Source organism: Capra hircus, chromosome 5 (genome assembly GCF_001704415.2).
Source record: "Capra hircus breed San Clemente chromosome 5, ASM170441v1, whole genome shotgun sequence".
Lineage (NCBI taxonomy): Eukaryota > Metazoa > Chordata > Mammalia > Artiodactyla > Bovidae > Capra > Capra hircus.
In genome coordinates, this window is record NC_030812.1 from 55,844,856 (window position 1) to 55,872,570 (window position 27,715).

General features: G+C 44.6%; 1 pseudogene; it reads left to right on the plus strand.

Annotated features, from left to right (window-relative positions):
- On the plus strand, positions 23,198-27,277 carry LOC102183574 (annotated as a pseudogene).

Consider the following 27,715-nt stretch of genomic DNA (forward strand, 5'->3'; position numbering starts at 1 on the left):
CATACCCTCTCCAGCATTTATTGCTTGTAGACTTTTGGATCGCTGCCATTCTGACTGGTGTGAAATGGTACCTCACTGTGGTCTTGATTTGCATTTGTCTGATAATGAGTGATGCTGAGCATCTTTTCATGTGTTTGTTAGCCATCCGTATGTCTTCTTTGGAGAAATGTCTATTTAGTTCTTTGGCCCATTTTTTGATTGGGTCATTTATTTTTCTGGACTTGAGCTGCATAAGTTGCTTATATATTGTTGAGATTAGTTGTTTGTCAGTTGCTTCATTTGCTATTATTTTCTCCCATTCAGAAGGCTGTCTTTTCACCTTGCTTATATTTTCCTTTGTTGTGCAGAAGCTTTTAATTTTAATTAGATCCCATTTGTTTATTTTTGCTTTTATTTCCAATATTCTGGGAGGTGGGTCATAGAGGATCCTGCTGTGATTTATGTCAGAGAGTGTTTTGCCTATGTTTTCCTCTAGGAGTTTTATAGTTTCTGGTCTTACGTTTAGATCTTTAATCCATTTTGAGTTTATTTTTGTGTATGGTGTTAGAAAGTGATCTAGTTTCATTCTTTTACAAGTGGTTGACCAGTTTTCCCAGCACCACTTGTTAAAGAGACTGTCTTTACTCCATTGTATATTCTTGCCTCCTTTGTTGAAGATAAGGTGTCCATAGGTGTGTTGATCTATCTCTGGGCTTTCTATTTTGTTCCATTGATCTATATTTCTGTCTTTGTGCCAGTACCATACTGTCTTGATGACTGTGGCTTTGTAGTAGAGCCTGAAGTCAGGCAGGTTGATTCGTCCGGTTCCATTCTTCTTTCTCAAGATTACTTTGGCTATTTGAGTTTTTTTTGTATTTCCATACAAATTGTGAAATTATTTGTTCTAGCTCTGTGAAAAATACTGCTGGTAGCTTGATAGGGATTGCATTGAATCTGTAGATTGCTTTGGGTAGTATACTCATTTTCACTATATTGATTCTTCCAATCCATGAACATGGTATATTTCTCCATCTATTAGTGTCCTCTTTGATTTCTTTCATCAGTGTTTTATAATTTTCTATATATAGGTCTTTAGTTTCTTTAGGTAGGTATATTCCTAAGTATTTTATTCTTTTCGTTGCAATGGTGAATGGAATTGTTTCCTTAATTTCTTTTTCTACTTTCTCATTATTAGTGTACAGGAATACAAGGGATTTCTGTGTGTTGATTTTATATCCTGTAACTTTACTATATTCATTGATTATCTCTAGTAATTTTCTGGTGGAGTCTTTAGGGTGTTCTATGTAGAGGATCATGTCATCTGCAAACAGTGAGAGTTTTACTTCTTCTTTTCCAATTTGGATTCCTTTTATTTCTTTTTCTGCTCTGATTGCTCTGGCCAAAACTTCCAGAACTATGTTGAATAGTAGCGGTGAAAGTGGGCACCCTTGTCTTGTTCCTGACTTTAGGGGAAATGCCTTCAATTTTTCACCATTGAGGATAATGTTTGCTGTGGGTTTGTCATATATAGCTTTTATTATGTTGAGGTATGTTCCTTTTGTTTCTGCTTTCTGGAGAGTTTTTATCATAAATGGATGTTGAATTTTGTCAAGGCCTTCTCTGCATCTATTGAGATAATCATATGGCTTTTATTTTTCAATTTGTTAATGTGGTGAATTACATTGATTGATTTGCGGATATTGAAGAATCCTTGCATCCCTGGGATAAAGCCCACTTGGTCATGGTGTATGATCTTTTTAATGTGTTGTTGGATTCTGATTGCTAGAATTTTGTTGAGGATTTTTGCATCTATGTTCATCAGTGATATTGGCCTGTAGTTTTCTTTTTTTGTGACATCTTTGTCAGGTTTTGGTATTAGGGTGATGGTGGCCTCATAGAATGAGTTTGGAAGTTTACCTTCCTCTGCAATATTCTGGAAGAGTTTGAGTAGGATAGATGTTAGCTCTTCTCTAAATTTTTGGTAGAATTCATCTGTGAAGCCATCTGGACCTGGGCTTGTGTTTGCTGGAAGATTTCTGATTACAGTTTCAATTTCCATGCTTGTTATGGGTCTGTTAAAATTTTCTATTTCTTCTTGGTTCAGTTTTGGAAAGTTGTACTTTTCTAAGAATTTGTCCATTTCTTCCACGTTGTCCATTTTATTGGCATATAATTGCTGATAGTAGTCTCTTATGATCCTTTGTATTTCTGTGTTGTCTGTTGTGATCTCTCCATTTTCATTTCTAATTTTATTGATTTGATTGTTCTCCCTTTGTTTCTTGATGAGTCTGGCTAATGGTTTGTCAATTTTATTTATCCTTTCAAAGAACCAGCTTTTGGCTTTGTTGATTTTTGCTATGGTCTCTTTTGTTTCTTTTGCATTTATTTCTGCCCTAATTTTTAAGATTTCTTTCCTTCTACTAACTCTGGGGTTCTCCATTTCTTCCTTTTCTAGTTGCTTTAGGTGTAGAGTTAGGTTATTTATTTGACTTTTTTCTTGTTTCTTGAGGTATGCCTGTATTGCTATGGACTTTCCCCTTAGCACTGCTTTTATAGTGTCCCACAGGTTTTGGGTTGTTGTGTTTTCGTTTTCATTTGTTTCTATGCATATTTTGATTTCTTTTTTGATTTCTTCTGTGATTTGTTGGTTATTCAGAAGCGTGTTGTTCAGCCTCCATATGTTGGAATTTTTAATAGTTTTTCTCCTGTAATTGAGATCTAATCTTAATGCATTATGGTCAGAAATGATGCTTGGAATGATTTCAATGTTTTTGAATTTATCAAGGTTAGATTTATGGCCCAGGATGTGATCTATCCTGGAGAAGATTCCATGAGCACTTGAGAAAAAGGCGAAATTCATTGTTTTTTGGTGAAATGTCCTATAGATATCAATTAGGTCTAACTGGTCTATTGTATCATTTAAAGTTTGTGTTTCTTTGTTAATTTTCTGTTTAGTTGATCTGTCCATAGGTGTGAGTGGGGTATTAAAGTCCCCCACTATTATTGTGTTATTGTTAATTTCCCCTTTCATGCTTATTAGCATTTGTCTTACATATTGTGGTGCTCCTATGTTGGGTGCATATGTATTTATAATTGTTATCTCTTCTTCTTGGATTGATCCTTTGATCATTATGTAGTGGCCTTCTTTGTCTCTTTTCACAGCCTTTGTTTTAAAGTCTATTTTATCGGATATGAGTATTGCCACTCCTGCTTTCTTTTGATCTCTATTTGCGTGGAATATCTTTTACCAGCCCTTCACTTTCAGTCTGTATGTGTCCCTTGTTTTGAGGTGGGTGTCTTGTAGGCAGCATATATAGGGGTCTTGTTTTTGTATCCATTCAGCCAGTCTTTGCCTTTTGGTTGGGGCACTCAACCCATTTACGTTTAAGGTAATTATTGATAAGTATGATCCCATTGCCATTTACTTTATTGTTTTGGGTTTGGGTTTATATGCCCTTTTTGTGTTTCCTGTCTAGAGAATATCCTTTAGAATTTTTTGGAGAGCTGGTGCTGAATTCTCTCAGATTTTGCTTGTCTGTAAAGCTTTTGATTTCTCCTTCATATTTGAATGAGATCCTTGCTGGGTACAGTAATCTGGGCTGTAGTTTATTTTCTTTCATCACTTTAAATATGTCTTGCCATTCCCTCCTGGCCTGAAGAGTTTTTATTGAAAGATCTGCAGTTATCCTTATGGAAATCACCTTGTGTGTTATTTGTTGCTTTTCTCTTGCTGCTTTTAATATTTGTTCTTTGTGTTTGATCTTTGCTAATTTGATTAATATGTGTCTTGGGGTGTTTTGCCTTGGGTTTATCCTATTTGGAACTCTCTGGGTTTCTTGGACTTGGGTGATTATTTCCTTCCCCATTTTAGGGAAGTTTCCAACTATTATCTCATTAAGTATTTTCTCATGGTCTTTCTTTTTGTCTTCTTCTTCTGGGACTCCTATAATTCAAATGTTGGAGTGTTTCATATTGTCCTGGAGGTCTCTGAGATTGTCCTCATTTCTTTTAATTTGTTTTTTTTTTCCTCTCTAATTCATTTCTTTCTTTCTTTTTTTTTCCAAGTTATGTCAAGATCCTTTATTCCTTTTTGTTAAAACCCATCACAACACTAAGCTTCTGGCCCACCCTGCTGATACACAAGCCACAAACGCTTGCTCAGCAGTTGAAGCCTTTAGTAGCATGTTTGAAAAGTGAATAAAAATCCATATAAAACAAATATTCAAATAGTTTCCATAGGAACACAGATAAGTGTGACCCCATCTCCCAGTCTTCCACATTGGTGCACCTGTGCCAACCCTACTCACATAGACATCTCAGAAGTAGCAGTAATTAAGTTAAATGGTTCCCCCCAAACCCTTAAATCAAGCTAAACTGATTCATTTATTTCTACCATTCTATCTTCTGTTTCACTAATCCTATCTTCTGCTTCAGATATTCTACTATTTGTTGCCTCCAGAGTGTTTCTGATCTCATTTGTTGCGTTATTCATTATATATTGACTCTTTCTTATTTCTTCTAGGTCCTTGTTAAACCTTTCTTGCATCTTCTCAATCCTTGTCTCCAGGCTATTTATCTGTGATTCCATTTTGATTTCAAGATTTTGGATCATTTTCACTATCATTATTTGGAATTCTTTCTCAGGTAGATTCCCTATCTCTTCCTCTTTTGTTTGGTTTGGTGGGCTTTTCTCCTGTTCCTTTACCTGCTGGGTATTCATCTGTCTCTTCATCTTGGTCATACTGCTGTGTTTGGGGTGGCCTTTCTGTATTCTGGGAATTTTTGGAGTTCTCTTTATTATGGAGTTTCCTCACTGTGGGTGGGGTTGTATCAGTGGCTTGTCAAGGTTTCTTGGTTAGGGAAGCTTGTGTCGGAGTTCTGGTGGGTATAGCTGGAATTCTTCTCTCTGGAGTGCAGTGAAGTGTCCAGTAATGAGTTATGAGATGTCTATGGCTTTGAAGTAACTTGAGCTGCCTGTATATTGAAGCTCAGGGATGTGTTCCTGTGTTGCTGGAGAATTTGCATGGTATGTCTTGCTCTGGAACTTGTTGACCCTTGGGTGGTGCTTGGTTTCAGTGTAGGTATGGAGGCATTTGATGAGCTCCTATTGATTAATGTTCCCTGGATTCAGGAGTTCTCTGATGTTCTCAGGATTTGGACTTAAGCCTCCTGCTTCTGGTTTTCAGTTTCATTTTCACAGTAGCCTCAAGACTTCTCCATCTATACAGCACCAATGATAAAACGTCTAGGTTAAAGATGAAAAGTTTCTCCACATTGAAGGACACCCATAGAAGTTCACTGAGTTACATGGAGAAGAGAAGAGGGAGGGGGTAGTTAGAGGTGACTGGAATGAGATGAGGTGGGATCAAAAGAGGAGAGAGCAAGCTAGCCAGTAATCACTTCCTTATGTGCACTCCTCAGTCTGGACCGCTCAGAGATGTTCATGGAGTTATACAGGGAAGAGGAGAGGGAGGAAGTAGACAGAGGTGGCCAGGAGGATAAAAGAGGGAAATGAAAAGGAGAGAGACAGATCCAGCCAGTAACCAGTTCCCTAAGTGTTCTCCATCGTCTGGAACACACAGAGATTCACAGAGTTGAGTAGAGAAGAGAAGGGGGAGGGAGGAGACAGAGACAACCTGATGGAGAAAAAAGAGTGTCCAAAGGAGGAGAGAGTGGTCAAGCCAGTAATCTCACTCTCAGGTAAACTTGGGTACTGAAGACTGGGTTTTTAAATGTACAAAATTGACAACAAATACCAAAAAGCAAAGATTAAAAATCTAGAGTAGAGGTTGGATTCTCAAAAATACAATATTGAAGAAAAGAAGAAAAAAAAAGTCATGAGAATTATTAAAACAACAACAACAACAACCACACACACACACACACACAAAATATATATATACAGCATTTGCTTTAAAAATAGGGTCTTTTTTTTTGAAAAGTGATAGTAGGTTATAAAAATTAAAATTAAAGGAGAAATAGAGGACTTAAATTTTTTAAAAAGTTAAAAGAAAAGGAGAAGAAAAAGAAAAGAAGAAAAAACAATCAAACAATATCAACAACAACAACAAAAAAAGAGAATGGTCATAAATATAGTAAAGATATTTCTGGGAATTTCTCCGGTGTTGTGGGCAGTGTGGGGTCACTTTCAAGGCGGTTCCCTCTGTTTAGCTTCTTCTGTTTGCTGGTCTCTTCAGTGTCTGATTTCCGCCCTGTCACAGGGGGGGCGGTGGTGGACACTCTTTTTTTTAGGCTCACTTGTTCAGTCACGCTGTGGGGAGGGAGGGATGCTGCAAACAAATAACACTGGCGTGTGCTCACAGTGTCTCGGCCACGCTGGGCATGCCCCTGCACACGGCGCACACCACTCAGGCTCTACGTTGCTCTCCCGGGAACCGTCTGAGGCCGGCCCTAGGCTGCATGCACCTCCCCGGTCTAAGCCACTCAAGCTCGGCTCTCAGGTAGCCCTCAGAGGCACAGATTTCGTTGGCCCTGTGTTTTGTGCCCTTCCCAGAACCGAGTAGCTCAGGTGTTTGGCGAGCATGGTCGCTGCGACTTTTCACCTTTCCCTGATGCTCAGTTTTCTGGGTATAGCGCTGGCGCCCCTTGTCAGGCAGATGGTGACTGTCCAGAACCCCAAGAAGTCTTAGTTAGCAAACAAGCCTGCTAGCAGTTTGGTAGGTAAAGTCTCTCCGGGGCTGCGATTGCCCCTTTCCAGCCCTTATGGCTCTGGCTGCCTGTCACCGGTGGGGGATGGTCTGCAGCAGGCTATATCTGTTCCGTCCTTTGTTCTGTGCACGGTCCTGGCAGTGTCTTATGTTAGAGCTTTTTGCGTGGTAGCTATCCCAGTCTGGTATGCTAGCCCAAGTTAGTTCACTCTGGTTACACTCGGGGCATTCTGGCCCATTCTTAAAAAGCACTGCAGCCCGCGCCTCCCTGCCCAGCCCCCACTTGCTAGTGGTGGATGCAGGCGTCTGCACTACTTCTCCTCTGGGGCAGTTACTGCTGGGCTCGTAATCTGTTGGTTTTAATTATTTATTTATTTTTCTTCCCTGTTATGTTGCCCTCTGTGCTTCCAAGGCTCGCTACAGACTCGGCAGTGAGAGTGTTTCCTGGTGTTTGGAAACGTCTCTCTTTTTAAGACTCCCTTCCCAGGACAGGACTCCCTTCATGGGATAGAGCTCCCTCCCTACCTCCTTTGTCTCTTTTTTCATCTTTTATATTTTTCCTACCTGTTTTTGAAGACAATGATCTGCTTTTCTGGGTGCCTGATGTCCTCTGCCAGCATTCAGAAGTTGTTTTGTAGAATTTACTCAGCATTGAAATGTTCTTTGATGAATTTGTGGGGGAGAAAGTGGTCTCCCCATCCTATTCCTCTGCCATCTTCTGAATTCCCCAAATGTTGAGTTTTAAGCCAACTTTTTCACTCTCCTCTTTCACTTTCTTCAAGAGGCTCCTCAGTTTTATTCACTTTCTGCCATAAGGGTGGTGTCACCTGCATATCTGAGGTTATTGATATTTCTCCCAGCAATCTTAATTCCAGCTTGTGCTTCCTCCAGCCCAGCGTTTCTCATGATGTACTCTGTATATAAGTTAAATAAGCAGGGTGACAATATACAGCCTTGATGTACTCATTTTCCTATTTGGAACCAGTCTGCTGTTTCATGTCCAGTTCTAACTGTTGCTTCCTGACAACAGTTCTTAGGATTCTCAAAGTTAGGGCTTTTCATGGGATAGCTATCCCACAGTCTGGGTTGCTATCTCAAGTTAGTTCCCTCAGATTGCCCTTGAGGCATCCAGGCCCAGTCCTTGCCCTAAGCAATGCAGCCTGTGCCTCCCTGTCCAGCCCCCCCTTGATAGTGGGGGATGCGAGTGTCTGGGCTGCTGCTCCACTGGGAGTTGCTGTTAGGCATGTAATTTGTGGGTTTAAATTATTTATTTATTTTTTCTCCTGGTTATTTTGCCCTGTGAGATTCCAAGGCTCACCGCAGACTTGCTGGAGAGAGTGTTTCTTGGTGTTTGGAAACTTCTTTCTTTTTTAAGACTCCCTTCCTGGGACAGATCTCCATCCCTACCTCTTTGTCTCTCTTGTATCTTTTGTCCTACCTCCTTTTGAAGACAATGGGCTGCCTTTCTGGGTGCCTGATGTCCTCTACCAGCATTCAGAAGTTGTTTTGTGGAATTTTCTTGGCATTCAAATGTTCTTTTGATGAATTTGTGGGAGAGAAAGTGGTCTCTCCATCCTGTTCCTCTGCCATCTTAGGACCACCCGCTCTCTTCTTTATTTTTAATATCCTTTCTGTTGGCTGTCAGAAGATGTCTCTCTTTCTATAAAGTCCCATGCACATGTAAAGCAGCAAAAGCATACCTGGAGTCTGTGTAAATGTTTCTCTTCTTACCTTTTGACAGCTGGAGAGCCCAGATTAGAGCATATAGTTTGACCCACTGAGCAGACCAGTGTGACGGCAGAGAGCTAGGGACGATGTCATGAGTACTGTATATCCTGACAGTTGTTGTCCTTGTTTCACCAGGCTGGTGCCATTGGTGTATAGGACCCAATCTGGGTTCAGTATTGGCTGGTCTCTCAAGTCAGGTCTGCTGGCATAAACTTCTAGGAATTCCTTGTAATCATGTGATGGCCCACCTTCCCCCAAGAAGGATTGTGGCCAGATTCAGGGTATGACAAGGCTCAATAGTACCATAGAGGTTCTCACATAACAGTCTCTGGTATTGAGTAATCTGGGATGTCGACAGCCATTTATGGGGGTCCCCTCGTTGAAGAGTGTTGACCTCATGCAGGACTTTTACAATCAAATCTTGACCCAAAGTCAGCTTGGTTGCCTCTCAGACCAGTAAGGCAACTACAGCAACTGCCTGGAAGTATCTCAGCCGCCCAGTGGCAACATTGTTCAGCCATTTTGGGAGATAAGTCACGGGTCTGTCCCATGTCCCCATAGTCTGGGACAACACACTCATAGCCACCTTGTCCTTTTCAGTCACATAAAGAGTAAACAGCTTAACAAGGTCTGGCAGGCCCAAGGCGGGTGCTGACATAATTGTACTGGGTTTGAGTTTTATTACCACTGGGACTTGTTTTGCAAGCCTGGGAGGGTTGTCTGCTGCCCAGACCTCAGCGAATATGTTGAGCCCATCCGGTTTTCCTTCCAGGAGATTGTGTAACCTCTATTCATCTTGAAGGGTTACCGAGAGGAAGAGTAAATAGGTGGTTGAGCCCACTCAAAGAGTGGGTCTTTTGTGGGGGGAAAGGTCACTTTTGCCCCCAATTTAGACAGCAAGTCTCTTTCCAACAAAGGTACTAGGCATTCAGGGATGTATAAAAATTCATGAGTCACTTGGGGCCCACTCCCCATCTGACATTTTCAGGGTAGGCTTGAGACACAAAGTCTGCATTTATCACCATCTGAGACCCAGCAGCCTCTGGGTCTATTGGTGTATAAAGTCTACAGGCCTCACAGTCTTTCATAGAACTCAGAGGGTGACTCACTTTTCCTTAGAATCACTTCAGAGGGTTCTGCCATATTCATAGGTTTTTGGACCCCCTTCTTGAGGCTTTGTAAAATAGCTGCCCGATATCTCTCCAGGTGGCCCCGCCTTTCCCGTGTGTGTGTTACAGTCTCAATTGGGCCTCTCATCGGGGGTGACTAGTTCTGCCCACTGCTGCATGTTTACAATACCCTCAGGTGCCATTTCTCTTAACCATTTTTTCTGGCCTCAGTTAGGATCATGTGTCTTTCCTCAGTGCTGAAGAGGGAGACTAGTAGTTGGAGTATGTCATCCCATGTTGGGCGGTGGGTTCGAAAAATAGTCTCCATTAGCCTAATCTGGTAATAATAGGCTACAGGAGGCTGACACTAGCGGCCGTCTGTCTCATGAACCAGAGGCTGCTGTAACTCTCTGAGGGGCATTTGTAGCAGGGCCCTTTCTTCTGCCTCCTTAGCGGAGCACAGCCTCTGTTTGATTCTGGTGTCTCCTTTCCCCTTCCTGTTAGTACTCACAGGGAGAGGTGGGTATAGCTTGGGAGATTTAGCTGGAGCCGGATCCTGGAAGTGTTGGCCAGAGGCATCTGCCACCAGAATCGGAGCCTGCTGAGGTGGCAGCTCTATGACCTCTGACCTCCAGGAGAGCTGGTGGAGGAGCAGCAGCTGCTGCAGGAACTTCACCTGGCCCTGGATCGTGCATTAAGGTGGCCTCTGGTCTTGGTGGAGCACTGGGCAGGGGGGAGCATCATCATCCAGTATGGGGGAGGGGCAGGTCATCCTAGTCCAAATCCTGCCAGATCCCAGAGGGAGAAGGGGGATGGGCGTGTCTTCATCTGCCAGTCAACATGGCCAAAACAAAACACCACATGGTCTGAGACTGTTTCTTCCTTAAAGTCTATTCTGCCTTGGTGGGCTTGATCAGGTGCGAATGAAAACACAGATTTAATTTTTTTTCTTAGATTTATTTATTTTTATTTTTTATTTTTTTTCAGTTATTCAACACACTTTATTTATCTCTCCTGAGCAAGTCTCTGGGTAATTGCCAGGCAGTGAGTTCAATATGTATGGTCTTTGCCCTTGTAGGATCCCACGTCCCAGGTCGTCTCTGGAAAAGCCAATTCATACTCACTTATGTATCCCACTCCTTCTAGCCTGACAATTTTGAGGGGGTCAAGAATTTCACAGCAGACCAGACACCTCCTGGGGGAGGGTAGAATATGAACACACGAGGACCAAGTTTCTTCTCTTAAAAAATCTCCTGGTGATTGCTTGGTGGTAATTTTCCCCAGGATGGTCTGGACACCACCTCCTAAATGACCTTCACAAATTTCTTTCTTAAGCCCTAACATGCTCGTCAACCTGTGTACCAAGCAATCACAGTTATCTGCCTATTCCAGACTCCCATGGGTCTGTGCCCCTTCTAGTCTCTCCCAGGGGGGTTATCAGGACCCTATTCCACCCCGCCAGGTGGGCTCCTTGTCACCTGAGCACTCAGTTCCCCTGTTGCTGTCCACTACCTGCTAATGTGAAAGGTCTGGGCTTTGAGAAGCAGAATCCTTTCAGAAGGGCGAGGCACCTTCCCCACTGTGGAAGATTCAAGCTGCAAGGCCTCGGAGTAGTCCCAAATGGGACTTATTTCCTCAAAATGGGGAGTTTCCCAGCCAATGCACCAAATGCTGTTGCCACACACTCTGGGAAACAAACTCGTTCAGAAGGACATTGCAGATAGTGGGGTGCCATTTATTACACTGGCGGGCCCAAAGCAGAGTCTCCTCTTAGCCAAGGACCCCGACCAGTTTTTGTGAAAACCTTATATATCCTAAGTGTATAAGGTTCCTTGAAACTAGTCTGAACAAAGAAAAAGAAACATACAATCAAAGTTAACCCTTGATTCATATGCTTTAAGCCTAGGTAGTTAAGAGTGGACATTTATCAATAGGCCTGTGGTCATATCCCAATAAGCATAATAGAATGTATGGTTCTATTCAGTTACACAGATAATTAGGATATTCTTTTAGACAACGGAGAGCCCTACAGCTCTCCTTCCAGGGGCCTGGTTTTCCAGTTGGTATGTTGTTTCCATAGATATTGGGCATATAGCTCAAAGTCCATAGTCCAGCCCAAGATGGAGTCCTGCTTTCAAGAAAGAGCCTGTTTTGGTTCCTCCTTCAGCCCCAGAGCCATGCTGAAACCTTCAGGATTCACAGAATAGAGGCAGATGCCCTGAGGCTGGTACCAGTCTGCCGCAGAATTTGCGGTTGATGATTTCATGGTCACTGAGAGAAAAAAAATCTCCTCTTCCAAGTAAGAAACTACAACATTATCCCTTAGCAGGGTTAGTGTTTGTATAAGACTTGCATGTCCCCCTGGCTTCCTGACAGTTTCCAGGGGACCATCCTCCATCCTGGCCTTCTTCAGCCTCACCCTTTGGGGAACCCCTGTAGGAGGGTTCCTGTTGGTTACCTGGAAGCAGGCAGAGGTTGCTTTCTACAGGACCATCCTTTCCATTACTACTGCCGACTGCCACCTGAAGGACAACCCCTTTCAGGATGACAGGCGGCTCCCTGCAGGGGACAGTGACCACTAAAGGCTGAATCTGTCTTCCTCTGTTTTTGTTGGCTGCTGGGGTGAGTTCCAGGGGCATCTGAGTCTCTCTGTCCTTGGGGAAGCCTCTCTTTCCACCCAGGACCTGTAGTCTTTCCCACCTCGGCAGTCAGAGCTGCAGTAAACGTGGACAGTGAGGAGATGCCCAGGGCACTGACCTCAGCTCCTTCTGTCCCTGTCCCTCTACCAGCTCTGCGCCCCTCGTGGTCCACCCCCGTTCCTGAATGGTATCCTCCGCCTCCCAGTGAACTCCTCCATGTGCAGCTGTTCTGGGATCCAATCTCAGGACCTTCCTTCAGTCTCCTGAGTGGCCAGGTCCCTCGTCCTCTCCACCCTCACCCTCATACAAACTGAAATAATTTCTTTCCATCATTGTGGTTTACAGATCTCACTGCTTGGAAGAGTTAGCGTTCCAATTAATGTTTTTCAGGGTTTCAATCTGCTTTTTCTCAGTATCTGACTGGTTAGGATTCTGGGTTTGTTGCTGGGCTGGGTGGGGTCTGTGCACAGAAGGGGAGAGGGCAATGGGTCCAGGCACCCATGTCTGTGAGCAGGACATCTTCACGGGTTAAAAGGAGAACAACTTGAAAGGTTGTTGCTGAACCACGAAAGACACCAGGATTCTTGGCCTCTGGAGGAGAAGAATTCAATCCAGGGCCAAAGACGAGGCTTGATCTCTCAGAGCTACTGTGTAATAAAGATTTATTGAAGTATAAAAAAGATAGAGAAAGCTTCTGACGTAGACATCAGAAGGGGGTAGAAAGAGTGCCCCACTGCTAGTCTTTAGCTAGATGTTACATAGATACTACTGCTGCTGCTGCTGCTAAGTCACTTCAGTCATGTCCGACTCTATGCGACCCCATAGATGGCAGCCCACCAGACTCAACCGTCCCTGGGATTCTCCAGGCAAGAACAGTAGAGTGGGTTGCCATTTCCTTCTCCAATGCATGAAAGTGAAAAGTGAAAGTGAAGTTGCTCAGTCGTGTCTGACTCTTAGCGATCCCATGAACTGCAGCCTACCAGGCTCTTCCATCCATGGGATTTTCCAGGCTGGAGTACTGGAGTGGGGTGCCAGTGCCTTCTCCATATATAGATACTAGCAATCTGCTAATTAAAGAAAGGAAATGTCTCAAAACTCAAAGAATGGCACCAGGTGAGTCATTCAGGGGCAAAAAATGGTTGATAATATTTTTGAAGAAAGGTAGGTTTCCATATAAATATATAGTTTCATTGACATAGATTAGGAGAACATGGTATCAGTATAACATACGGGCTTGTCAAGTCGGTTCTGAGCCTTTAGGGTTAACCGACTTGAAGACAGAGTCGAAGGTAAATACATAGTATGTTAACATGGCTTAAGACAAACATTTCCATAAAAAAAAAATGCATTGGTTAGCTCAAGATTTAAGAAAAGCTAAGTTCAGGTGGAACCAGGTGTCATTATGGCAATAGAATTTTAAGAGAAACTTCTTTTTAAATTTCTATAGAGAAGGGGAAAAAATATAACACTAGTTTGTCTCCTCCTGCCATTGAAGAGAGAGATAAATAATGTCTGACACTTGCAGCCTATTTCCTCCATTTGGAGACCCCTTTCCCTCTAGCCTGTTACCCTCTCAAACTGTTGGAGCAGTTATGTGTGAGTCCTGCAAACACCCATCCCAGCATCTGAGAAATCTCACCATTGCCTGTGTCCCCTCATTCTCTTCGAGTCCCCCTCTTTGCCTCAGACACTCCAACTGCTCTTCTGAACATCTTTCTGGTCCAAAGAACCACTGTTATCAGGAGAGACCTTATTCTCTTTTGCCTGCTCCTTCTATTCCTAGAGAAGCTGAGGGGACTTAGACTTTCAGGAGGGAATTCTGTGATCTGAGCCAGAGGAGGAAAACAGGTCAGAGGCTAAGCCAGCTGTCCAAGGTCCCACAGCTAGTTGACAGCAGAGCTCGGTTTGAAGTCAGGTGACTTGATTTCACTGTGTTCCTTTTATAAGAACGAGGAGATCCAGGTCCCAGAGGTAAATAAAGGAAATGTAAGAAGATGGTTGTGATCCAAGAAATATGGGATGTAAGGGTTCTATATGTGTGGGAGTAGAGGTGGGGAGGAGAGTTGTGGCTGAAAGGAAATAAAGAGGAATAGGAAAACCACTAAAATGAGATTGGGTAAACTACTGTAATCCTTAAAGGGTTGTTTTATAAGTGCAAAGTCATCTGGTAGAAATGGGCAAGTGTATTTAAAAAATAAAAAATATGTGTTGGGGCCAGAATTTATATTAATAGTAGTCACCAAAGAGAATGAACAGGATAAGCCTGAGGACTCCATGCCAGATGGCCTGGAGCCTGACTGGCCAACCAACATCATATGTGTTCTTAATGCCTCCTGTCTGAACACTAGCCAGATTCTAGTTTCACCCCAGCCTCTGGGTGTCTGACCCCTGCAAAGCCATGTGGCTGAACCTGGTGGTGTTGATGGCCTGTGCTACCTGCTCTGGTACCAGGAGAGGCAGATGGTGAGCCAACTCCACAACAGGTTCGTCTTCATCACGGGCTGTGACTCAGGTGTCAGGAACCTGCTGGCCAGGCATTGGACCTGCGAGGCTTGAGGATCCTGGCAACATGTCTGATGGAGTCTGGGGTCGAGCAGCTAAGGAACCAGACATCAGGCAGACCAGAGAAGGGAATCCACCACATTACAAAGACAGAGCAATGCTGCAGTAGCCCCGTGGGTGAAGGAGTGTGTGGGGGACAGATGGTTCCTGTTTCTGTGAAGGGGAGTCCACTTGACAGCTACCAGGAGAAGATTCCAAGGTGTTTTGCAGGATGTGAAGTCCTACCTGCCTTCTTCACCTCACTCAGTTGAACAGAGGGGCCTCTTCCATCCCCCACCACCACCTTCAGCCCTGGAGGCGCTGTAGTCTGGGGGAGAGTTTTCCGTGATGAGAACGTGCCTTGCAGACTTCCTGTCTGGCATGCCCTCCTCTCAGCAGAAGGTATGAGTTTCTTGAAGCTGTGTGAGCAGGGTGATCAGGGCAGACTTCCTGGAGGAGATTCTATTTGGAAGGTGCATGGCTGGCTGGGGGCAGGGCTGGGAGCTGGGGTGTGTTCTCAGCCCTTGATCATGATATTGCTGGTGACCCATAGTCATCCTACTTGGGGCTCAGTGTCACCCAATTTCAGTGATGACATTCAGCTCGCAAGCCTTCATTAAAGAAGGTCAGAAAACTACTATGGGGTCACTTTCTCTCTTTTTTGTTTTTCTCTTTGTGTGTATATGTTTGTGTTTTACCACAGTGTTTACATATCATAAGAGAGTAAGAAAGAACTATAATTTCTTTCATTCTAGAATACATGTAAAATATGATTATTGTGGAAAATGGGAAAAGTACACAGATTAAAATCTACAATCACACCAACCACACCACGACAGATATGAACTGATAACATTTTTCACATCCATGTTACATTCTGCCTATAATGTGTAGTCTAATTTTCCACTGAGAAGGTAAACATTTTACACACACAAAAATTTCTTCAAAACAAAGTAAATAATGATTAAGAATATTATACACTTCAGAATAGCATTGCTTAGTCACAAGTATGTCATGCAATAAATGTAATTGGTTCCTAGATTCACTGTATTCAACATAAATAATATCATGGTAAACTTCTTTCTAACCACTTCCCTACACTTTAATCACAAGTATTAACTTGATCTTTGGTCAAATATGGTGGGAGGATATACATTATATACATTCCTTCAAGTGCAGGGTTGGAACTGAGCAGCAGGCAGACTACATCTGTGTGCTAATAATTCTAACAGCTTGTACCCAACTCCCATGACTCTGCTTTTGGCTCTGAATTCTGTTAGTTGATTGGTCTTTAAGCTCTTGGTATTTGTCTTTGTGTCTCACAAACAGGTTCCATGAATCTGGGTGACCTGTGAACTGTGGGTAAAGGGGCAGAGTGGCCTTCTGTGGGTGGGAGGAGAGGGTGGATTTTTCTAGGGCAAAGTATAAATCAATTTTGGGGGAGGCAGGTTAATAGAGGCAGGTGTGTGCCCCTGACAGACTATGCTTAAATCCCCAGATTCCTATACGAGTAAGCTCAGTTTTTATGTGGTGGTTTCAAGGCCAGGCCTAGAGATCAATACCACCTATCAACAAGTTCCCCAAACCTGAGATGTCAAGTATGTTCTACCAAACCAATCTGCACTCAGCCTTTTACTCATCCTGAAGGTTTCAGATAATCTGAAAATGCAAGGGAATATTTATCAGGACTGCAAAGACAACATGAACTGTGAAAAGCCAGAACATCACCCTCTGAGTGTCAGATTATGGACTCACTAGATTTCCTCATCTTCATCGCCTACTTTCATCCTATTTGGGGTTCTTGCCCCTTGTCACCAGGCAGTGGGCTGGGCCTTGAAGACAGAGTCAGGAGGGAGGCACATCTTCTGTCTTCCCACTGCTCACAGGGACTGCTCTCCCCAAACCCTCAGGAGCATGAGGGTCTCTGCTTTAGCTGCTCCCTCTTCAGCCTCTCTCCTAAAGTCCTCTCTGGGTTGAAAGGTGACTTTGCACCAAGACTGGGTGCTCTCTCCTGGGCCCAGCACAGTGTTGCCCTCTCACCCTTCACTCTTCCCAAGACTCTGGGATCTGTTGAATAATACCAGCATTTCCACACCCACTGCACCCAACCAGTGGCTGTTCAAATGGGACTTTGTGAAGATTCTGGACATGAACCTGTTGGGGATGATTGACGTGACCCTGAATCTTTTGCCCTTCATGCAGAAGGTGAGGGGCTGTGTGGTCGATGTCTTTAGTATCATGGTAAGAGAGTTTTACTTAGCTGATAAGTATTGATAAGGTTGATAAGGAGTCTTATCAATACTGATAAGTATTGATAAGCTGATAAGTATTGATAAGGTTGATAAGGAGTCTAGGGTTCTCAAGAAGGAAAAGAGGACAAACATTTTTTTTCTACAATGTTTTGTCTTAGTCACATGAAAATTGTTTTCTTTAAGCCCAGAGCCAATGATTACAAACTGCCACCAGAACATACACAGACCTGGGGAAACAGACTCTTGGAGGGCACAAACAAAACCTTATACACACAAGGACCCAGGAGAAAGGAGCAGAGAGCCCACAAGAGACTGAACGAGACCTGTCTGTAAGTGTCTAGAAGGCTGTGGCAGAGGTGTAGGTTGGCTGTGGCCTGCTGCAAGGCCGGGGGCGCTGACTGCAGCAGTGCATGCATGGGACTTTTTGAAGGAGGTTGCCATTAACTTCATTACCTCCACCATACTTTGGTCTCAAGTCAAACAAGAAGGAGGAAACAGAGCCTCGCCCATCAACAGAACATTGGATTAAAGACTTACTGGGCATGGCCCCACCCATCAGAACAAGACCCAGGTTCCCCCTCAGTCAGTGTCTCCCATCAGGAGGCTTCCATAAGCTTCTTATCTTCATCTCTAAAAGGGCAAACAGAATGAAAACCACAATCACAAAAAACTAATTAAACTGATCCCATGGACCACAACCTTCTCTAACGATGAAACTATGAGGCATGCCCATGTAGGGCCACCCAGACAGACAGGTCATGCTGGAGATTTCTGACAAAATGTGGTCCGCTGAAGAAAGGGAATGGAAAACCTCTTCAGTATTCTCGCCTTGAGAACCCCATAAACAGTATGAGAAGGCAAAAAGATAGGACACTGAAAGATGAACTCCCCAGTTCAGTAGGTGCCCAGTATGCTACTGGAGAAGAGTGCAGAAATAATTCCATAAAGAATGAAGAGACAGAGCCAAAGCAAAAACAATGCCCAGTTGTGGATGCGACTGGTGATGGAGGTAAAGTCCGATGCTGTAAAGAACAATATTGCATAGGAACCTGGAATGTTAGATCCATGAATCAAGGTAAATTGAAAGTGGACAAAAGGAGATGGCAAGAGTAAACATCCACATTTTAGGAATCAATGAACTAAAATGGACTGGAATGGGTGAATTTAACTCAGATGATCATTGTATCTACTATTTTGGGCAAAACTCTTTTAGAAGAAATGGAGTAGCCCTCATAGTCAACAAAAGAGTCAGAAATGCATTCATTCAGTTCAGTTCAGTCGCTCAGTCGTGTCCGACTCTTTGCAACCCCATGAATTGCAGCACCCCAGGCCTCCCTGTCCATCACCAACTCCCAGAGTTCACTCAGACTCACGTCCATTGAGTCAGTGATTCCATCCAGCCATCTCATCCTCGGTCGTCCCATTCTCCTCCTGCCCCCAATCCCTCCCACCATCAGAGTCTTTTCCAATGAGTCAACTCTTCGCGTGAGGTGGCCAAAGTACTGGAGCTTCAGCTTTAGCATCATTCCTTCCAAAGAGCACCCAGGGTTGACCTCCTTCAGAATGGACTGGTTGGATCTCCTTGCAGTCCAAGGGACTCTCAAGAGTCTTCTCCAACACCACAGTTCAAAAGCATCAATTCTTTGACACTCAGCCTTCTTCACAGTCCAAATCTGACATCCATACATGACTACTGGAAAAAACATAGCCTTGACCTTAGTCGGCAAAATAATGTCTCTGCTTTTGAATATGCTATCTAGGTTGACCATAGCTTTCCTTCCAAGGAATCTTTTAATTTCATGGCTGCAGTCACCATCTGCAGTGATTTTGGAGCCCCCAAAAGTAAATTCTGACACTGTTTCCACTGTTTCCCCATCTATTTCCCATGAAGTGATAGGATCGGATGCCATGATCTTCGTTTTCTGAATGTTGAGCTTTAAGCCAACTTTTTCACTCTCCTCTTTCGCTTTCATCAAGAGGCTTTTTAGTTCCTCTTCATTTTCTGCCTTAAGGGTGGTGTCATCTGCATATCTGAGCTTATTGATATTTCTCCCGGCAATCTTGATTCCAGCTTGTGTTTCTTCCAGTCCAGCGTTTCTCATGACGTACTCGACATATAAGTTAAATAAGCAGGGTGACGATATACAGCCTTGATGTACTCCTTTTCCTATTTGGAACCAGTCTGTTGTTCCATGTCCGGTTCTAACTGGTGCTTCCTGACCTGCATATAGGTTTCTCAAGAGGCAGGTCAGGTGATCTGGTATTCCCATCTCTTTCAGAATTTTCCACAGTTTATTGTGATCCACACAGTCAAAGGCTTTGGCATAGTCAATACAGCAGAAATAGATGTTTTTCTGGAACTCTCTTGCCTTTTCCATGATCCAGCGGATGTTGGCAATTTGATCTCTGGTTCTTATGCCTTTTCCAAAACCAGCTTGCACATCAGGAAGTTCACGGTTCACATATTGCTGAAGCCTGGCTTAGAGAATTTTGAGCATTACTTTACTAGCATGTGAGATGAGTGCAATTGTGTGGTAGTTTGAGCATTCTTTGGCATTGCCTTTCTTTGGGATTGGAATGAAAACTGACCTTTTCCAGTCTTGTGGCCACTGCTGAGTTTTCCACATTTGCTGTCATATTGAGTGCAGCACTTTCACAGCATCATCTTTCAGGATTTGAAATAGCTCAACTGGAATTCCATCACCTCCATTAGCTCTGTTTGTAGTGATGCTTTCTAAGACCCACTTGATTTCACATTCCAGGATGTCTGGCTCTAGATGAGTGATCACACCATCATGATTATCCGGGTCGTGAAGATCTTTTTTGTACAGTTCTTCTGTGTATTCTTGCCACCTCTTCTTAATATCTTCTGCTTCTGTTAGGTCCATACCATTTCTGTCCTTTATCGAGCCCATCTTTGCATGAAATGTTCCCTTGGTATCTCTAATTTTCTTAAAGACATCTCTAGTCTTTCCCATTCTGTTGTTTTCCTCTATTTCTTTGCATTGATCACTGAAGAAGGCTTTCTTATCTCTTCTTGCTATTCTTTGGAACTCTGCATTCAGATGCTTATGTCTTTCCTTTTCTCCTTTGCTTTTCACTTCTCTTCTTTTCACAGCTATTTGTAAGGCCTCCCCAGATAGCCATTTTGTTTTTTTGCATTTCTTTTCCATGGGGATGGTCTTGATTCCTGTCTCCTGTACAATGTCACGAACCTCCGTCCATAGTTCATCAGGCACTCTATCTATCAGATCTAGTCCCTTAAATCTATTTCTCACTTCCACTGTATAATCATAAGGGATTTGATTGAGGTCATACCTGAATGGTCTAGCAGTTTTCCCTTCTTTCTTCAATTTAAATCTGAATTTTGTAATAAGGAGTTCATGATTTGAGCCACAGTGAGCTCCTGGTCTTGTTTTTGTTGACTGTATAGAGCTTCTCTATCTTTGGCTGCAAAGAATATAATCAATCTGATTTCGGTGTTGACCATCTGGTGATGTCCATATGTAGAGTCTTCTCTTGTGTTGTTGGAAGAGGGTGTTTGCTATGGCCAGTGCATTCTCTTGGCAAAACTCTATTAGCCTTTGCCCTGCTTCATTCCACACTCCAAGGCCAAATTTACCTGTTACTCCGGTATTTCTTGACTTCCTACTTTTGCATTCCAGTCCTGTATAATGAAAAGGACATCTTTTTTGGGTGTTAGTTCTAAAAGGTCTTGTAGGTCTTGATAGAACCGTTCAACTTCAGCTTCTTTAGTGTTACTGGTTGGGGCATAGACTTGGAATACCATGATATTGAATGGGTTGCCTTGGAAACGAACAGAGATCATTCTGCCATTTTTGAGATTGCATTCAAGTACTGCATTTCGGACTCTTTTGTTGACCACGATGGCTACTCCATTGCTTCTGAGGGATTCCTGCCTGCAGTAGTAGATATAATGGTCATCTGAGTTAAATTCACCCATTCCAGTCCATTTTAGTTTGCTGATTCCTAGAATGTCAACGTTCACTCTTGCCATCTCTTATTTGACCACTACCAATTTGCCTTGATTCATGGACCTGACATTCCAGGTTCCTATTCAATATTGCTCTTTACAGCATCAGACCTTGCTTCTATCACCAGTCACATCCACAGCGGGGTATTGTTTTTGCTTTGGCTCCATTTCTTCATTCTTTCTAGAGTTATTTCTCCACTGAGCTCCAGTAGCATATTGGGCACCTACTGACCTGGGGAGTTCCTCTTTCAGTATCCTATCACTTTGCCTTTTCATACTGTTCATGGGGTTCTCATGGCAAGAATACTGAAGTGGTTTGCCATTCCCTTCTCCAGTGGACCACATTCTGTCAGACTTCATCATGACCTGCCTGTCTTGGGTTGCCCTGCAGGCATGGCTTAGTTTCATGGAGTTAGGCAGGCTGTGTTCCTAGTGTGATTAGATTGACTAGTTTTCTGTGAGTATGGTTTCAGTGTGTCTGCCCTCTGATGCCCTTTTGCAACATCTACCAGCTTACTTGGGTTTCTCTTACCTTGGGTGTGAGGTATCTCTTCACAGCTGCTCCAGCAAGGCGCAGCCGCTGCTCCTTACCTTGGATGAGGGGTATCTCCTCACCGCCACCCTTCCTGACCTTCAATGTGGGATGGCTCCTCTAGGCCCTCCTGCGCCCATGCAGCCACCGCTCCTTGGACCTGGGGTAGCTCCTCTTGGCCGTCGCCCCTGACCTGAGACGCGGGGTGGCTCCTTCTGGCCGCTGCCCCTGACCTCAGACACAATGTAGCTCCTCTCAGCTGTTCCTGTGCCGTCACAGCCTTGCACTGTCGGCCGCTATCCCTGACCTCAGACATGGGGTAACTCCTCTTGGCTGCCACCCTTCGGGCATGGGGTCCTCCCGCCTTCTGCCCCTGACCTCGGACGTGGGGAAGCTCCTTTTGGCTGTGCTTAGTGCACCAGTGGCAGCCGCCTAAGTGACAGGCAAATTTGGCCTTGGATTACACAATGAAGCAGGGCAAAGGCTAACAGGGTTTTGCCAAGAGAATGTGCTGGTCATAGCAAACACCTTCTTCCAACAACACAAGAGAAGACTCCACACATGGACATCAACAATTGGTCAATACCAAAACCAGATTGATTATATTCTCTCGGTATATAGATAGTTGTGAACCATGAAACCAGATGTGTAAGTGTTCTAATGTATGGAGGTGGGGGTGGAGAGGGGAGAAATGGGTAGAGGGAAACCGGGAGGAGAGGGAGGACCAGGCTTAGGTGGTTGGGAAAACTATTGTCATCCATAAGAAGTTGTGCTGAAAATATAATGGCTTCGATTAGAAATGGGGCAACTGTACCAAAGAGTGCTGTAGTGAGAAGGAAAAAAGAGGAATGAGTGTTTCTCTTTTCCTTTCCTGAGAACAAAGAAGATAAAACAGTAGCAGGCATCGACATTCCTAGCTGTTTTTTCACTTTAACTGTTTTTAACCCTGTATGTCTGTAACTAAGTTTGCTTTTCTGCCCCCGAATTCATTAGGAGCTACAATTCACATGTTCTCCATTGACTCTATGCTAAATACATCCCTTATCTGCTGTTTACCCTTACAACACCCTTCCCCTTGTGGTTCCATATCAGAAAGAAGGCCACAGAGCCACCGAACTGCCAGACTCAGTTACTGGGTTATTGACGCTAGTTTATGACTATCTTTGAAATAATGCATGAGGAAGAAATCAAGATCCTATCAGCTTTATTCCTCTTCACTGACTCCTGACTGTGAGCCCTTGCCTTATGTAAGCCCCTACACTCCTCATTGAAGAAGGCAATGGCAACTCACTCCAGTACTCTTGCCTGGAAAATCGCATGGATGGAGGAGCCTGGTAGGCTGCAGTCCATGGGTTTGCAAAGAGTCAGACACAACTGAAGCGACTTAGCAACAGCACACTCCTCATGGAATGGGGGTGGGAGGGCACAGTACTTGAGGCATGAGCCTATTGTGTTCCCCTCTCCACTGGCTGAGAGTAAAAGCCCCTTTCTATTTCCTCTAAACTCTGTCTGTATTTTTCATTCGGCTTCTGTGAACAGAGAAGGCCAAAATTTTGGCCAGCAACAAGAGTATGCTTTGGGGTTCGAGTCAGTAATATTCACTGAAGAAGATAAACAGGAAAATCTTGAAAACTCCTTGCCAGAGAGCATGGAAGCTGGTTGGCCAACCATAATCCTGTGTTCTTAATTCCTCCAGTCTGATCACTACTCAGTCTATTCCACCCCAGCCTGCGTGTGTCTGTCCCCGGCAAAGCCATGTCACTGTATCTCGTGGTCCTCATTGTCCTGTACTGCCTCCTGCGCTGGGACCGGGAGAGGCAGGTGGTAAGCCACCTCCAGGACAAATTCATCTTTATCACGGGCTGTGACTCCGGCCTTGGGAACCGGCTGGCCAGGCAGCTGGACCTGAGAGGCTTGAGGGTCTTGGCTGCATGTCTGACAGAGCAGGGGGCTGAACAGCTGAGGAACCAGACAACAGACAGTCTACAGACAGTGATCCTGGACGTCACCAAGACTGAGAATGTCACTGCAACCACCAACTGAGTCAAGGAGCGTGTGGGGGACAGACGTAACACCCAAATTTCTTCAAAAACATCATAGGTTATGATTGAGAAAATACTATACTTTTAAATACTTATGAAAAAGTACTTTATGGTATGATACATAATCATTTCCTACCTTTTATTCACCATATTCAACATAAATGATATCTCAATAAACTTCTTTTTACCCAAGTCCCTACACTATAACCATGTATATTGATTGTGTCTCTGATAACAAATGGTTGGAGAATATTCTTCCTATAAGGCATGCGTGTTTCTGAGCAGAGGAGGAACTCAGCTCTCTGTGTGGATATTTTTGGCAGTCCTACCCCAGCCACCTTGAATGCCTGCTCTTGCTGCCCTGAGGCTTCTGGTTACTGTTTTTACCCTAAATGAAACCTTGAGACTATCTCGATTCGTCCCACCCTCTCCTTCCCCACTGTGTTCACAAGTCTGTCCTCTATGTCCCTGTCTCCATTGCTGCCTTGCTAATAGGCTCATCAGTACCAATATAAATTACTATATGTCAAGTGGGAAGCCAGTGGAAATTTGCTGTATGATGCAGGGAGCTCAGATCAGGTGTTTGGTGACCACCTAGAGGGAGTGGATAGGATGGGAGGTGGGAGGGAGCTTCAAGAGGAAGGGAACTTCTGTATACCCAGGGCTGATTCACATTGAAGTATCGCAGAAACCAGCACAATATTAACCTTCAATTAAATAAAGTATCTTGCAATTAAAACTTAAGAAAAAAAAGAGCAAAAAAGAAATCCTTAGGATTGTGTCTTTGATTCCCGCAGGGTAGTTTCCTTCAAGCTGGTGAATCTTTCCCGAGGAGATTGGCTAGAGTGATCTCTTATATGAGTGGGAGGAGAGGTGGGGTTTTCTGGGGTAGAGGGTGGACTCTGAGTTCTATGGGTGATGGGTAAAGAGAGGGAGCCCAACCTCCCCTCCAAATACCCCATGTAATCCCCCAGATTCCTGCAGGGACATGACTCAGTATTGATGGGGTGTTTCAAGCCCAGGCTCTAGAGGTCAATATCGGGCCTATCCACAATTCCCACCCAACCCAGGATTTCAAGTCGTATTTATCCACACAATCTGCATCCATACTATAGTCGTATTTGTTTTTGTCTTTTATCCAATGTCTCTTTTTTGTCTCTCTTGCCCTCATTCTCTCACTGTCTCTCTCTCTTTCCCTCTCTTTCCCTTATATTAGCTGTTAACCACTCAGTCCTGAAGGTGTCAGAAAATCTGAGCAGCTAGGGCATATTTCTCATGTCTGCAAAGACAACAGGGACTGTGAAAGACACAACTTCACCCTCTGAGTTAGAGACTATAGACACACAAGTTGTCCTCAAGCTCCATACTTCCCTTCATCAGCTCTGGGGTGCTAGTTCCTTGTCACCAGGCAGTAGGCGTGGTGTGAAGACTTGAGTCAAGAGGGAGCACACCTTCTGTCCTCCCACTGCTCACAGGGTCTGGACTCTGCAAACCCCCAGGAGCGTGTTGGTCTCTGCTCCAGCCCCTCCCCTGCAGCCTCTCTCCTAAAGTCCTTCCAGGTCGGAGGGTGAATGGCACCATGGCTCAGTCCTCTCTCCTGGGCCCAGCTCAGTGTTGCCCTCTCGTCCTCTCTCTTCCCAGGACTTTGGGGTCTGGTGAATAATGCTGGCATTTGCAGACCTGTGGCACCCAATGAGTGGCTGACCAAATAGGACTTTGTGAAGGCTCTGGATGTGAACCTGCTGGGGGTGATTGATGTGACCCTGAGTCTGCTGCCCCTGGTGCGAAAGGCAAGGGGCCGTGTGGTCAACGTCTCCAGTGTCTTAGGCCGGGTGTCCATCCATGGTGGAGGCTACTGCATATCCAAGAAAGGCGTGGAGGCCTTCTCAGACTCCCTCAGGTAATGACCTGTGGTGGATACCCTTCTTCTCTTCTGCTTCTGTGCTCTGAGCCGGAGGCTGGGGGATGTGGGTTGGCGGGGAGTGGGGCAGAGTTTCTGCAGAGATTTTCATACATCACAGATCTAATGGCTCTTCTTTCCAGGTCCCTCTCCCTTACTCTGTGTATGACTTTCACTGGGAAGCTGGGAAGCACCTTCCTATGTTTCACACACCCAGTTGTTCCTAGACCTGTAGAGTTTGATTCAACTTATTCCTACCTTACAGGAGGGCCCATGGTCAGAAATTATTGGAGGCACAATAATGGATAGATTTGACTGTGCAGGGCTTCCATGTACTCAGCTGCTGTGGTATTTAGGTTCTGGGAGCCCTGGGGGAAAGTGTACCCCTTGAAGCAATTAGTTAAGGGAACCACCTAGTCAAATCAATGGTAGAGACTACTGGCTGAGGAGAGAGGGTGGCTCTGATGTGTAGAAGCTCTGTCCACAGGCAGGTGGATACTCCTTAGAGGACAGAGGGGATACTGGGGTGGGAGAGGGGAGACAGGAGATGTGCACTGTGGAAAGACACAATGTACAAATGTGGTGAATTTTTGTAGTGAGAGAAACAGGAGGAGGCAGCATTTCAGTGATGCTCTGCAGCACAGTTGGTAGGATGTAGAGCTGATAGGCATGGAGTGTTAAATAATTGTGGAAATGGTCAAGCTTGATAGAGAAGTGGTAACATCACCATGAGCTTCTCTCCCTGGCTTCTGCATCTCACAACTTCTGAGAGCTCCCAGAGTATCTCACCCAGTCTTGTACTGGTCTCTGACTGCTCTTTCATGCTCTACTTGCACGACCTCTCAATTCCTTACCCCTTGTCCTGTCCACAGAAGGGAGCTCTCCTACTTCGGAGTGAAGGTGGCTATGATCGAGCCCGGTTACTTCGTTACCAATATGACCCAAGGTGAGGGTTCTGGATACTTCCAGGCATTGTGGAATCAGGCCATCCCAGAGGTGAAAGAACTCTATGGAGAAAACTTCCCTGCTGACTGTGAGTGAGCTGTGGTCCTTGGGGAGAGAAACCAACTCTTGTCTGGAAGTCTGGGTCCATCATCAATGCCTTGCCCAGTCTCAGGCCCACCCTCCAGGCTCTGAGTCCCCCCACACTGTGGGGACATGAGCTCATCTCCAGGGTCCCATGTGATCAACTGATGACAGAAGGAAAGAATCCAGGCTTGGCAGACCAGGGGACCAGTTTCTCTTACAATATTCTTTTATTTGGGCAAGTAAATGAAGTCATAGAGTGATGCCACCCATGGAATCATGGCAAGCTGGTGTTAGAACCACCTTGTTTCAGATGCCTCAATTTCTCATTTCTAGTGTTTTTAGAGATCTTCAGATTATGTAGTATATGTACAGGATGAGCTCTAGAGTGGGCTTACTTAGTGTGGATAGAAATATGGGGGTGTTGGGACACTTTCCAGTGAAATTAATTGATTTAATTTGGAGGATGATTTGGGGAGAGAAAGGAATTTTTAGAAACTTTGAAGTTGATCTGGAATTGGGAGGGTTGGAAAATGAGAATAACTTAGATGGTGTCTCCTTCTGGACAGTCTTGAAGACACTGAATTTACTGAAACCACCGTGGACTCAGGATCTGTCCTTGGTGACTGACTGCATGGAGCACGCCCTGACCGCCTGCCACCCCCGCACCCGATATTTACCTGGCTGGGATGCCAAGTTCATCTACCTCCCCATGAGCTACCTGCCCAGCTTCCTGATGGATCTTATGGTGTACTGGTATTACCCTCAGCCAGCTAAGGCCCTGTAACCCAAGACTGGGGTGCATGATAGGGGGTAGTTGGGTACTGGGTGGAGAGAGGGTACATGGGAGGAGGGAAATCGAGTGGACAGGAGGCTTCTCATATCCCTGGGATACCCCTCTCACCTCACTCGCCACCTCCACCCCAGGCTTCTCTTGGGACATTGCTTAGGATTCAGAGGTATTATGAAGAAAGAAACAAGTTTTGTGGCTGAGGATCTTGAGTCAGGAGTTCAGTCTCCATTTTGTTCCTTGTGCCTTGTAACCCACATCCAGCTGTGTGAAGCCGTATTTGGGGGAGGGTATGAGACACTGGGGGTTCCAGTCCCCCTTGCTTTGCCTGCGTCCACCTCTTCACAGTATCTTTGCTACCTCCAGTCTCCTTCTTCCCCAGGATAGAAATGGGCAGGGGAGATAAAGGCCTTCTGGTAAATGCCTGAAGGTATCTGTTGACAGTGGAAGGTAACCAAGCCCGACCCATCAGCCTAGTGCCAACTCAGTAAACCTCGGCTGGAATAGGATCCTGA